This window comes from Lathyrus oleraceus, chromosome 2 (assembly GCF_024323335.1).
Source record: "Lathyrus oleraceus cultivar Zhongwan6 chromosome 2, CAAS_Psat_ZW6_1.0, whole genome shotgun sequence".
Taxonomy (NCBI): domain Eukaryota; kingdom Viridiplantae; phylum Streptophyta; class Magnoliopsida; order Fabales; family Fabaceae; genus Lathyrus; species Lathyrus oleraceus.
The window spans coordinates 491,618,151-491,631,505 of NC_066580.1; the positions used below are offsets into that span (position 1 = coordinate 491,618,151).

Consider the following 13,355-nt stretch of genomic DNA (forward strand, 5'->3'; position numbering starts at 1 on the left):
CACTTTGAGTCCTTCAATGCCTCAAATACATTGACTAGATCAATATCTACATAGAAAGCATAATGTATCAGCTCACCTTTAATATTTACCATATCATATGATGTGATCACACATCTTGCAGTCGTGTTGTCATGTTTCTTGTGCTTTGAGGTTTGCTTGAACTCTGCATCCTTCTGGTCAAATTTCCTTATCAGCTTCACTAGGTGGCATATCACATATGAATCTTATTGAATCCTTCTTGACATTGTCATTCAAATCCCACCCTTTCATCTCATCTATGATCACATCTTTGTTGATAATAACTTGCTTGTTTACAGAGTCAAACAACGTGTATCCATGAGTTGAGTGATATCTTATCAGGATCATCTGGATTGACTTGTCATCAAGTTTTCTTCTCAACTGATCATGAACATGTATATGTGCTACGGGTCCAAACACTTTTAGATGACTTAAGCTAGGCTTGACACCAGCCCAACATTCTTTTGGTGTGATTCCTTCTAGATTCTTGGTGGGCATCTTTTGAAGATGTATCTTGCAGTTGACACTACCTTACCCCATAACTCATTTGGTAGATGCTTGTCCTTTAACATAAGCCTAACCATATTTAGGATGGTATTGTTCTTCCTTTCAGTGGGTCCATTTTGTTGAGGAGTGTATGGTGGCACCACCTCATACACAATCCATTCTATTTCACATAGTGCATCAAAATCACTTGGTGAATACCTCAATCGCATTACTTTTCTTTTTTATCAGTTATGTCCACGGTTTTCTTCTATAGTCATTTATGAATGTAACAAAATACTTGTTACCTACAATTGGATCTACCTGAAGAGGACCACACACATCTGAGTATATGATCTCAAGGGTGGCTTTAGAATTACTTTTTGCATCTTTGTTGAAGTTGTTCTTGATTTGCTTTTTCTGAACACATTCTTCACACACTTCACTTGTGATAACACGAAATTATATCGCATTTTAAGACTTAATTCAATTAGATTATACTATCATTTACTTTAGTATATCTCATTTTATCAGATATTATGCAGTATTTCCTTGCTATTTATGTCAGGTATCCATTTTGAAGCAAAAGTGAAAAAGGGAAGAAAAGGAGGTGTAAAAAGCAATAAAAAGGAAACAAATAACCAAGACCAAGCCCAGCCCAAAGAAAGTGCACGTTATGCCTGTGACGGGCGTCACACGGAGTGTGACGAGCGTCACACTAAAAGCACTCCTGTGACGAGCGTCACACATGGTGTGACGAACGTCACACCAGTCCTCTATATTTTTGGCGCAAGGAACTCAACTGACCACGTTGAAAGCTACTTCCACGCACGCTTAACCCTCGGAACGAGACCACGCACACGGAAACCCTTGAAATGCAGTTACACCAGCAGCTGTATAAATAGGAACTAATTGGGAAGTTTCAAAGAACGGTTTTTTTCCACGCTCACATTGCCGAAGCTCTGCCAAATTTTCTTTTCACGCCTTTTGCTTATTTTTCCTTTCCAGCACTTAGCACTGTTTATTTTATTTATTCCTTTTGCAAGCTTTACATTCTTTTCCCTTGCAAATTTACCTTTCCAATTTTAGCTTTTAGATATTTTTTCGCATAATAGTTTCTACACCGGAAACTATTGTGCATCTTTATACCGGATTTAACCTTACGTTATATTCCAGTTTTATTTCCTTGATTTAATTTACTGTTTAATTGAAGAATCCAAGAACAAATCCTACCGGCTTGTGGTGGAGTGTTCAAGACCATTGTATTACGCATTCAGGTTCTTTAATCATTATTTAATATTTTGTTTTATTATTTACCTATATTATCTGCCTGGAATGAGTCTGTTTATGCATGATATAAATTCTTATTCATTTAGCATGTCTGGCTAATTTGCCTAGGTATCGGTATGTAAAGTAAGCAGAATAAGGGATCAAGACTGAGTCGGTCTATCTAAACTTAAAATCAAAATCAATCTTTTTACGGTTTCAACTTACAGGTTTAATAACAAGATTTTTTTACAAAAGTAAAAGACATAAAGAAGTTAAAATCAATAGAGCGAGAGTTTGAGATTTTAACTGGACAGTGTAAGTTAGGCATTAATTCTAGATCAGGGCGAGAGCAAGTTTTAGAGTTAATTAAATTCTGACCTTTTCCAAAAAGTATTTTTAAAGATTGAATGTGAGGACGAGAGTTAAGCATTTGGATTTAATTATATAACCTAAGTCAACAGAGCGAGAGTTTGAGATAAGGGTGTTTAAAACGGTCAGTATTTTCTTAAAAAGAGTTTCTGCAACTTTATTGTTTTCAAAATATGGTTTTTGACTTAATTATAAGTGACAGCAACATTAATATAAAATCATGGTTTATTCAACAGAGCGAGAGTTTGAGTTAGAACCTTTAACCAATAAAGTTAACCGAAACGATTCATTTTAAAACTAAGAAACCGACAAAGACTTGATTCCCTAGTTTTGACGAACTACATACCGATATCCGTCTTATTAATATTTAATCTAGATATTAGTTTAGCTCTTAGTTTTTCCCAAACAATCAAACATTTTCACCTTAGATTTACGTAGTAACCTTAGAAAACGGTATATCGATTCATAAGTCCCTGTGGGATCGATATCTTTTAAAACTACGCGATAGAACTGTGCACTTGCAGTTTGTATCCCATTCTCGACTCACCCAGTCGAGCGATCAAGTTTTTGGCGCCGTTGCCGGGGACTTTTATTCAATCGATATCGTAACTCTTCCGTTACGCTGTAGAGACTAAGGTTTCTTTTTCTTCTATTTTCTTTCTTTCGTTGATTTGTATGCCACGCACTCGCTCTCAAGGCGAACCGCTCTATTTACGAATCAACGATATCGAACTATATCTCCGAGTCTTACGACGAATTCGGGAATATCGTGCTGAAAACAATCTCCCTCCTATAGACCTTCCTGATCTCAAAGATTTTCCTTCTTTAACCGAGATGGCAGAACCAGCTCGTGCTCTTAGAGATTACGCCGCTCCATCGCAAGATGAACCGCATTCAAGTATTGCTCCGCCCGCAATCGAAGCAAACAACTTTGAACTTAAACCTTCGTTGTTGCAGGCTGTGCAACAGAACCAATTCTCTGGAAATCTTACCGAAGATCCAAACCTTCATTTATCCGTATTTGTCCAATACGCTGATACTGTTAAAGCTAATGGTGTCACTTCAGAGGCAATTCGACTTCGTCTTTTTCCTTTCTCATTAAGAGATAACGCTAGAAGATGGCTTCAATCTCTTCCTTCCAACTCAGTCACCACATGGAACGAGTTGAAGAAAGTTTTTCTTGCCCGATATTTTCCGCCAAGCAAAACAGCTATGTTAAGAGCCCAGATAAACGGATTTAAACAGAAAGACAACGAGTCTCTTTTCGAAGCATGGGAAAGATACAAAGACATGATGAGACTTTGCCCACACCATGGTTTGGAAGACTGGTTAGTAATTCACACATTTTATAATGGTCTCTTATACAACACAAGGTTAACAATAGACGCCGCTGCAGGTGGTGCACTAATGAACAAACCTTATGCTGATGCTTACCAGCTTATCGAGAGCATGGCCCAAAACCACTATCAGTGGGGAACCGAACGAACGAATGTGGAAAAACCTCAACCGAAAACTGGCATGTACGAGATAAGTAACCTTGATCACGTCAATGCAAAAGTGGATGCTTTGGTCCAGAAAATTGAAAGTTTAAACGTATCACCTCCAGCAGCCGTGGTTGCTATAACTCAGAATTGCGAGGTCTGTGGAATCCAAGGCCACACTCCGGCGGAATGTCAACTCTTGACTGGAATCCAAACAGAGCAAGTAAACTATGCTCAAGGAAACCCCTATTCGAATACCTATAACCCAAATTGGAAGAACCATCCAAACTTCTCATATAAGAGTAATAATGCTTTATACGCACCTGGACAGTCTCCAAGTCAAGCCCCATCTATACCTCCGGGATATCAGAAACCGAATCCTAACAATAATACCCCTAGAAAATCCAACTTGGAAATCATGATGGAAAACTTTATAGCTTCCCAACAACAAACCAATAAAGATTTCTTAAACCAGAACATACACACTGGCGAACAACTTAAACAACTAGCAAGCAAAGTAGATGCCTTGGCTACCCATAACAAAATGCTGGAAACGCAAATATCTCAAGTAGCTCAACAACAAGCACCTACTGCTGCACCAACTGGTACATTCCCTGGACAGCCCCAACCCAATCCGAGAAGCCAAGCTCATGCAATTATATTAAGAAGTGGAACGGAAGTGGAAGGACCGTCTGACCCAAGGATAGAAAACCAAAACCCTAAGAAATCTACTGAGGAAAGTGAACCTAAGGAAAAGGAAGAGAGTAATAAGGAAACCCTAGAAAAGAAGGAACCTTATGTACCTCCACCACCTTACAAACCACCTATACCTTACCCTCAAAGGCTTGTTAAAACCAAAGATGTAGGCCAATTTAGAAAATTTGTTGATCTCCTTAAACAATTAAACGTTACAATTCCGTTTACCGAAGCTATTACGCAGATGCCCTCATATGCTAAATTCTTAAAAGAAATTCTTTCTAATAAGAGGAAACTTGAGGATAGCGAAACCGTTACACTCCCTGCCGAATGTAGCGCTATAATCCAAAACATGCCCCCTAAACTCAAGGATCCGGGTAGTTTCTCTATACCCTGTCACATAGGAAAATTTGTCATCGACAAAGCCTTATGCGATTTAGGAGCCGGAATTAGCGTTATGCCTTTATCCATATGTAAGAAACTGGAAATGGGAGAATTAAGACCGACCAAAATGTCTGTGCAATTAGCAGATCGTTCCATCAAATATCCTGTAGGAATCCTTGAAAATGTTCCCGTACGCTTAGGTCAGTTTTACATTCCCACTGACTTCACAATTATGGACATTAGAGAAGATGATACGACACCTATTATACTAGGAAGACCATTCTTAGCAACTGCCGGTGCAATCATAGACGTAAAACGAGGACGACTCACCTTCGAAGTAGGTGAAGAGAAAATTGAATTCATTCTTTCCCAATTCTTGAAAGCACCTGCAATAGGAGATACATGTTATTTCATGGATATCATCGATGAATGCATAAAAGAAGCAGAGTCAGGAGAAGACAAATCATCAGACTATCTTTTAGAGGACAAATCTAAACAATGCCTAGCAATAACACCGGATCCTACGCAGTGTCTTAACAAACCAACCCCTGATTTGAAAACACTTCCCAAAAATCTGAGATATGAATTCCTAGACTTAGAACTTGAACGACCTGTGATAGTTAATGCAGATCTAGGAAGACTCGAAACAGAAAAACTCCTACATATCTTAAGAAAATATCCAACCGCACTAGGATACCACATCACCGATCTCAAAGGAATAAGCCCTTCTATTTGTATGCACCGCATCATCTTAGAAGAAGACTGTAAAACCTCTAGGGAACACCAGAGAAGACTAAATCCGATCCTAAGTGAGGTAGTAAAGAAAGAAATAACCAAGTTATTAGAAGCAGGTATTATATATCCTATATCTGATAGCAAATGGGTTAGTCCTGTACACGTTGTACCAAAGAAAGGAGGCATAACCGTTATTGAAAACGAAGAAGGAGAAACTATAACTAAACGAATCGAATCGGGATGGAGAATGTGCATTGATTATAGGAAACTAAACAAAGCAACCCGAAAAGATCATTTCCCTTTACCATTCATTGACCAAATGTTAGAACGATTAGCTAAACATTCACACTTCTGTTATTTAGACGGTTATTCAGGCTTCTTTCAAATACCAATTCACCCTGATGACCAAGAAAAGACGACATTCACATGCCCTTTTGGTGCCTTCGCTTATAGGCGAATGCCGTTTGGTCTGTGTAATGCCCCTGCAACTTTTCAAAGATGCATGATGGCGATTTTCGCCGACTTTCTCGAAAACATCATGGAAGTATTTATGGATGACTTTTCTGTATACGGACAAAGTTTCGAAGAATGCCTTGAAAACCTAGAAAGAGTTCTTGAGCGATGTGTAAAAGTAAACTTAGTACTTAATTGGGAAAAATGCCACTTTATGGTACAAGAAGGAATTGTTTTAGGACACATCATCTCGAACAGAGGAATTGAAGTAGACAAAGCCAAAATAGAGGTAATCGAAAATCTTCAACCCCCAAGAACTGTGAGAGAAGTACGAAGCTTTTTAGGACACGCCGGTTTTTACCGACGATTCATCAAAGACTTCTCTAAGATAACTAAACCCTTAACTGGACTGTTGATGAAAGATGCTGAATTCATATTCGACGATAACTGTTTAAAAGCATTTCAAACTCTTAAACAAGCATTGATCTCCGCACCCATTATGCAGACACCAGACTGGAATGAACCATTCGAAATAATGTGCGATGCCAGTGATTATGCTGTAGGTGCTGTTTTAGGACAAAGAAAGGATAAAAAGCTTCACGTTATATATTACGCTAGCAGAACCCTGGATGAAGCACAGATGAATTATGCCACAACCGAGAAAGAACTCCTAGCAGTGGTATTTGCGCTAGATAAATTTCGTTCTTACCTGGTAGGAGCCAAAATAATAGTTTACACTGATCACGCTGCTATCAGGTACCTTTTAACAAAAAAAGATGCTAAACCTAGACTCCTAAGATGGATCTTGTTACTACAAGAATTCGACTTAGAAATCAAGGACAAGAAAGGAACTGAAAACGTAGTAGCAGACCATCTCTCTAGACTTGAGAACCTTGAACCGGAAAGAACATCCATTAATGATGATTTCTCGTATGATAAACTCATAGCTACTTTGGAAGAGAACAACTCCGACATGCAAGTAGAAACCACCTTAGCTATATCTGTCACACCATGGTACGCTGATCTAGTCAATTATTTAGCTGCCGGAATAGTTCCACCTACTTTATCTTACCAGCAGAAGAAACGATTCTTCCACGACATAAAACACTATTACTGGGATGATCCCTTACTTTTCAAAAGAGGCCCCGATGGTATCTTCCGTCGATGTATACCCGAAGAAGAGATAAAAAATATAATCCAACACTGTCACTCTGCGCCTTATGGCGGACACACAAGTACATCCAAAACCTGCTCAAAAATCCTACAAGCCGGCTTTTATTGGCCGACTATATGGAAGGACGTACATGCGGCTATTAAGGAGTGTGACAGATGTCAACGCACGGGAAACATATCTAAACGTGACGAGATGCCACAAAAAGGTATTTTGGAAGTAGAGATTTTTGACGTGTGGGGGATAGACTTCATGGGACCTTTCCCATCCTCTTTCGGTAACAAATACATACTCGTGGCAGTTGACTACGTATCAAAGTGGATCGAAGCTATAGCTTCTCCAACAAATGACACCCGAGTAGTAACTAGACTCTTTAAAAATATAATATTTCCGAGATTTGGCATCCCAAGAATAGTAGTCAGTGATGGTGGATCACACTTTATATCCAAGGTACTCGAAAAACTACTACTTAAATATGGAGTGAGACATAGGATAGCAACACCTTACCACCCTCAAACCAGTGGACAAGTGGAAGTATCTAACAGAGAAATCAAGCAAATACTAGAAAAAACGGTCGCCACTTCAAGGAAAGATTGGTCATTGAAATTACCAGAAGCTTTATGGGCATACCGAACTGCTTATAAAACTCCCATAGGGACGACCCCATTTAAGCTCATTTATGGAAAATCCTGTCACCTCCCGGTAGAATTAGAACATAAAGCCTATTGGGCTATTAGAAATTTAAATTTGAATTATAAAGCCGCCGGTGAAAAGAGAATCCTTGACATAAACGAATTAGAGGAACTCAGAAGAGACGCCTATGAAAATGCCAAAATCTATAAAGAAAGAACAAAACAATGGCATGACAAGCGTATATCAAGGAAAATCTTCAAGCAAGGCGACGCAGTACTTTTATTTAACTCTAGACTAAAGTTATTCCCGGGAAAACTACGATCCAGATGGTCAGGACCTTTTCATATCACTAAAATCTTTCCCAGTGGAGCGGTAGAAATAAAAGGACAATCTACAGAACCGTTCACCGTAAACGGGCAACGTCTGAAACATTATCACTATGCGGAAACCAACGAGGATTCGTAAATTCTACACTTAGACGAAACGCCCCCAGGACTCATAGACTATATTTAACAGTTTCTTTGTCGAGCTTGCGACATTTAAACAAAGCGCTTAGTGGGAGACAACCCACAAAATTAATTTGTTATTTTATTATTCTATTATTATTATCATTTCCCTATTTTTCTCTTAAATTATTCTTTTAATTTCTATTTAGTATTCATTATTGATTTATAAAAAAAAAGAAAAATATATATATATATATATAATAATAATAATTCTTTTCTTCTTTCGGCATTTGGCCAAATCCTGACTTAAACTCATGTTTCTTTTCTCTAGCTAACACTAACCAGATGGGACATTCTGATCGTATGGGTATCAAGTTCAGAGGAATGGCTCAGAAACGAAAGTTTGAAGAACTAGCCGCTAGAGAGATGCTACCTAGTTTATATGCTGATGATTGGGCTATGACTGCCCTTGGATTGAGACAGAGTGTCCTGTTTTTACTGAATCAGATAGGATGGGAGACCTCCCCTATCCTGAGACATTTCACCACCTACCGGAGACTCACACTAGAATTCCTTAGTTCATTAATCTATCTACCCAGCCATGGAAAAGGAATTAGCAGAGGTTTTATCCAGTTCAGAATGTTCAATATGGAGTACCAATTTAATATTAGAGACTTCACCAACCTTTTGGGTTTTCCTACCTCCTTTGATACATTCACTGTAAGCCAGGAAGAACTTTTTGAATATAGAGAGCTTGAACACTTTTGGGGTAAGCTGACTGGAAATGATGAGCCCGAAGAACATGAGTTTCTCTCTGGAAACATACATAACCCGGCTTTTCGCTATTTCCATAAGATCCTGACCCACACTTTATTTGGGAAGAAGCCAAATAGTACTTCAGTTTCACGTGATGAACTCTTCATCATATTTTGTGCTTCCCAGAACCGTCCAGTAAACGGTGCTACTTTTATGTTAGCTAATTTGGACCACCTTATCCAGGATGAGCGAGCACCCATTAGAATAGGCGGTTTGATCACTATGATAGGTAATGCTATTGGATTACGTCAGCCTATGCTTGACCTTAGCCCTTTTTGTGGCATTACTACTATGAGTATACCCTTCCTCTTCAACACTATGTTTATAGCAAACATAGGGTCTGATGAGTTCGAGCTTATTATTGATAACCAGGTTCTCTGCCTATTCACCATGCCCGATCCTAGAACTAGTGTTCATAACCAAAGGAACTGGCTCTATAACCTGAATGAAACCCCAACTCCTGCTGGATCCACTGAATCCATCCAGAATTATGAGATTTGTGATGACTATGAGCACTATGTTGACCATATCTCTCTTGCTGAATCTGACCCTCAGACACCTTCCGGCTACTATGATATTGATCCTCCTCCTCAGCCTGCCCTGACCGAAGAATCAGCCATGCCTGATCTCCGACATCATATGCCAGGAACAGATATTAAAACCGTCATTGAAGCCTTGATGTCAGAACAAGACGCCCTCAGGGAAGATTTCCATAACTTGCGACTTGAAATCCTAGAATACATGAGCAGCACGGCAAGTCAGTTACGTATGTTACGGCATCATGTTAACTCTTTTACTCCTCCGGCCAGAGATCCGAAGATAGATGGAATTTAGTTATTTCTTTCTAAGTTATTTAGTTTTAGGCTAGATTTTTCATTAATGTTGTTTGAATTCATGTTTATTTCTATTTCATTTCATTGTTTTCCTTCCCTGTAATACATTATGATCATTCTTATTGAAGCTGTTTAGTTAATTTTATTATGCAATGGCTATTATGCTCTACTGTTGTTACCTATTATTATTATTATACAAAGCAAGTAAGCGTGCACAATACATTAAAATTGCAGACTAAAAATGATCATAAGCAAAATGAAACATTAAAATACGCTACCAAAGTAATTCTGTGAAGCGCTACTGAAGCCTTACCAAAAAGGACTGTGTGACGAGCGTCACACACTCCATGACGAACGGCACGCAAAACGCCTGTTACGAACGTCACAGCCTTGTGACGAGCGTAACGCCCTTCAGACATGTGAACGTTAGGGAGCCGTTGGAGACGAACGTTACACTTTGATTTTTTACATTCCCCATTCATTTTTCATTTACCACACTTAATTACTCTTCAACCACTTTTTCTTTCTATCTTCCAATCCTTCTCCTATAAATACCTACCAAAACTTCCTTCATTCACCACAAAACAATTCTCTCATATCAAATACATTTCTTTCCAAATCATCCCTTCAAAAATTCATCACAATGGCGGGAAATCAAAATTTCGGAAATATCATCTTCCGATCCGGAGATGACAACTACCAGCAAGAGCAATTCGAACGTTTCCAACAGCGAGGCGTCGCTTCCACCAGGTACCCCGATTTAACTTGTTTACAACAATTAGGATTACTCCAAGATATCGAATGGATGCTCCGCCTAGCCGACTTAACCTTCCTTTGCACTCATAATCAACCCACCTACCCGTCCCTAACCTTAGAATTCTTAAGTTCATACGACTACACCACTCCCGCCGGTGAAGACGAATTTTTAACCGGTACCGCAACCTTCCGCATGTTCAACACTGAGTACTCCTTAACCCAAAACCAATTGAGTACCATGTTACAATTTCCCATAGAAGTTCAGGTACATCCCAGAATCCCTCCAAACTCAAACTGGAACACAGTTGGCGTTTTTGGCCTTTTTAAGAAAATTACCGGTATAGATACCTACAACTGGGAAGAACTCCTTCTCTCCCATATACATAACCCCACTATCCGGTACTTCATCCGCATCTTGCAAAACACAATTTTTGGAAGACCAAACAACAGCAAGGTCAACTCAAAGGAGCTATTTTTCCTCCAATGCGTCTTCGAACCGGATACTCAGGTAAACGCCGCCTCTTTTCTCTTTCATCATATCCGCACCTTATGTGCTAGAGGCCGGCAACCCTTTATAATTGGTGGATTAATAACCTCCATAGCACTTGGCCTACACCTAGGGGATAGACTCCAAACTTTAGAATCCCTACCTCCCCTGTCTATGGATATCAGCTATTGCCGCTCCAGCCGCCTGATTAAAAACAGAGTCGGCGGAGGATATTATCTTATGGTGAACAACCAGGCTGTCCCAAGCGTTGTTCTACCAAATATCGCCCTAACTGATGTCACAAACCCCGACCGCCACCTCTATGATCTAAACGCTCCTGAAACCACCGAGCCTTTACAAACAAACCAGCAAACAGATGAGTTTGAAGAAATGGAACAAGGTGATCATCCGCCAACACAACAATCAGTCCCGCTCAACCCTTCCAGTAATGCAGCCGGCCCATCCTCCCAACGTCGTCGACGAAGAAGGCCTGCGACCAACGACGACATTATGGATGCTATCGATGGAATGCAGGTACAGAATGCAGAGATGATGCAGATGATGCGTCAAATGCAACAGCAACAGGACGCTCGGAATGCCATAACCGACCAGCGGTTTACTGAATTGTTCAGCAGGTTCGACAACTTAGACATACGTCAAAGATCACCAGGTCCAAGAACCAGAGGCGGAAGGCAGCCTTAGTTGTTATTTTCTTTGCATTTCCATTTTGTATTTCTTTCCCTTAAAACATTGAGGACAATGTTTAGTTTAAGTATGGGGGGGAAACAATATTCTTCCTATTACCATTTTTCAAGTATGTTATTTTCCCTTTCATTGTTATTTCCCTTCCTTATTATTAAAAAAAAAAAAAAAAAAAATTATTATAATATATATTTATTTTAAGTCAAGTCCCTAGTGTGAAAAATTCTTATTATCTATTCCCCTCAATTTTCTTGAGCCATAACAAAAAAAATTTAACACACCCAATAAGTATAAAGGTTGCCTACTCTATAAAACTTGAGTGAAATCAAAACAAAATCATTACCATAACAACGCTCTGAGAACCTCAATATGTTAGATCAGGATAAAGTACCTATTATACCGATTCCTTGAACTTTTAGTTCTATGGTAACCCCAAGTAGTTTATACAGAAGTCAGCACCATCTTAATAGCAAACTACGTGGAGAGCCGATGAATATAAGTGAATGATCCCCAAAAGTAACCTAAAATATATAAATATATCAAGAAATGCACTAAGTAAATTAGGTGATCCTTACCAGATCATTTAATCTAAAGGTTGCAGATCATGCAAAAGCACAATACGAAAGATCCATTATGAATTGGTTCAGTAGGAATCTGGTACTGAACTTGGTAGGGCGGACTACGGTTCGATCCCCCGCAATTTGCAATGGACTGAATAATGAAGTTATCCGACTTATGTACCAGAACTTCTAGCAAAAAGCGGATCATAATCACTAACCGGTTACTCCACTATGTGCGCGAAAAGATAAAGGGCTTAATGTGATTTCGCTAGAATGAAAACGGGTAAAATAAGACTAAAGGAACCAGGATAGCTATCATAGGGTACTTGAACTGATTGGCATAAGGTAGGGTTATCTAAGTTGTACCGGTAGTTGTTGATGTCAAGATTAAACTCAAGTCCTCCCAAACAAAAACCCATTTGCAACCTAGTACGAATTGATGTGTGCTTTGAAATTTCATCTGGCTAAAACTTTTAACAAGTTCTATACTGAATTTTGCTTGAGGACAAGCAAAGATTTAAGTATGGGGGAGTTTGATAACACGAAATTATATCGCATTTTAAGACTTAATTCAATTAGATTATACTATCATTTACTTTAGTATATCTCATTTTATCAGATATTATGCAGTATTTCCTTGCTATTTATGTCAGGTATCCATTTTGAAGCAAAAGTGAAAAAGGGAAGAAAAGGAGGTGTAAAAAGCAATAAAAAGGAAACAAATAACCAAGACCAAGCCCAGCCCAAAGAAAGTGCACGTTATGCCTGTGACGGGCGTCACAAGGAGTGTGACGAGCGTCACACTAAAAGCACTCCTGTGACGAGCGTCACACATGGTGTGACGAACGTCACACCAGTCCTCTATATTTTTGGCGCAAGGAACTCAACTGACCACGTTGAAAGCTACTTCCACGCACGCTTAACCCTCGGAACGAGACCACGCACACGGAAACCCTTGAAATGCAGTTACACCAGCAGCTGTATAAATAGGAACTAATTGGGAAGTTTCAAAGAACGGTTTTTTTCCACGCTCACATTGCCGAAGCTCTGCCAAATTTTCTTT

The 13,355-nt window shown here is 39.2% G+C and overlaps 1 pseudogene; it reads right to left on the bottom strand.

Moving 5' to 3' along the window:
* Positions 1-3,358: 3,358 nt before the first annotated feature.
* Positions 3,359-3,458, bottom strand: LOC127124398 (uncharacterized; annotated as a pseudogene).
* Between the last annotated feature and the right edge of the window lie 9,897 nt (positions 3,459-13,355).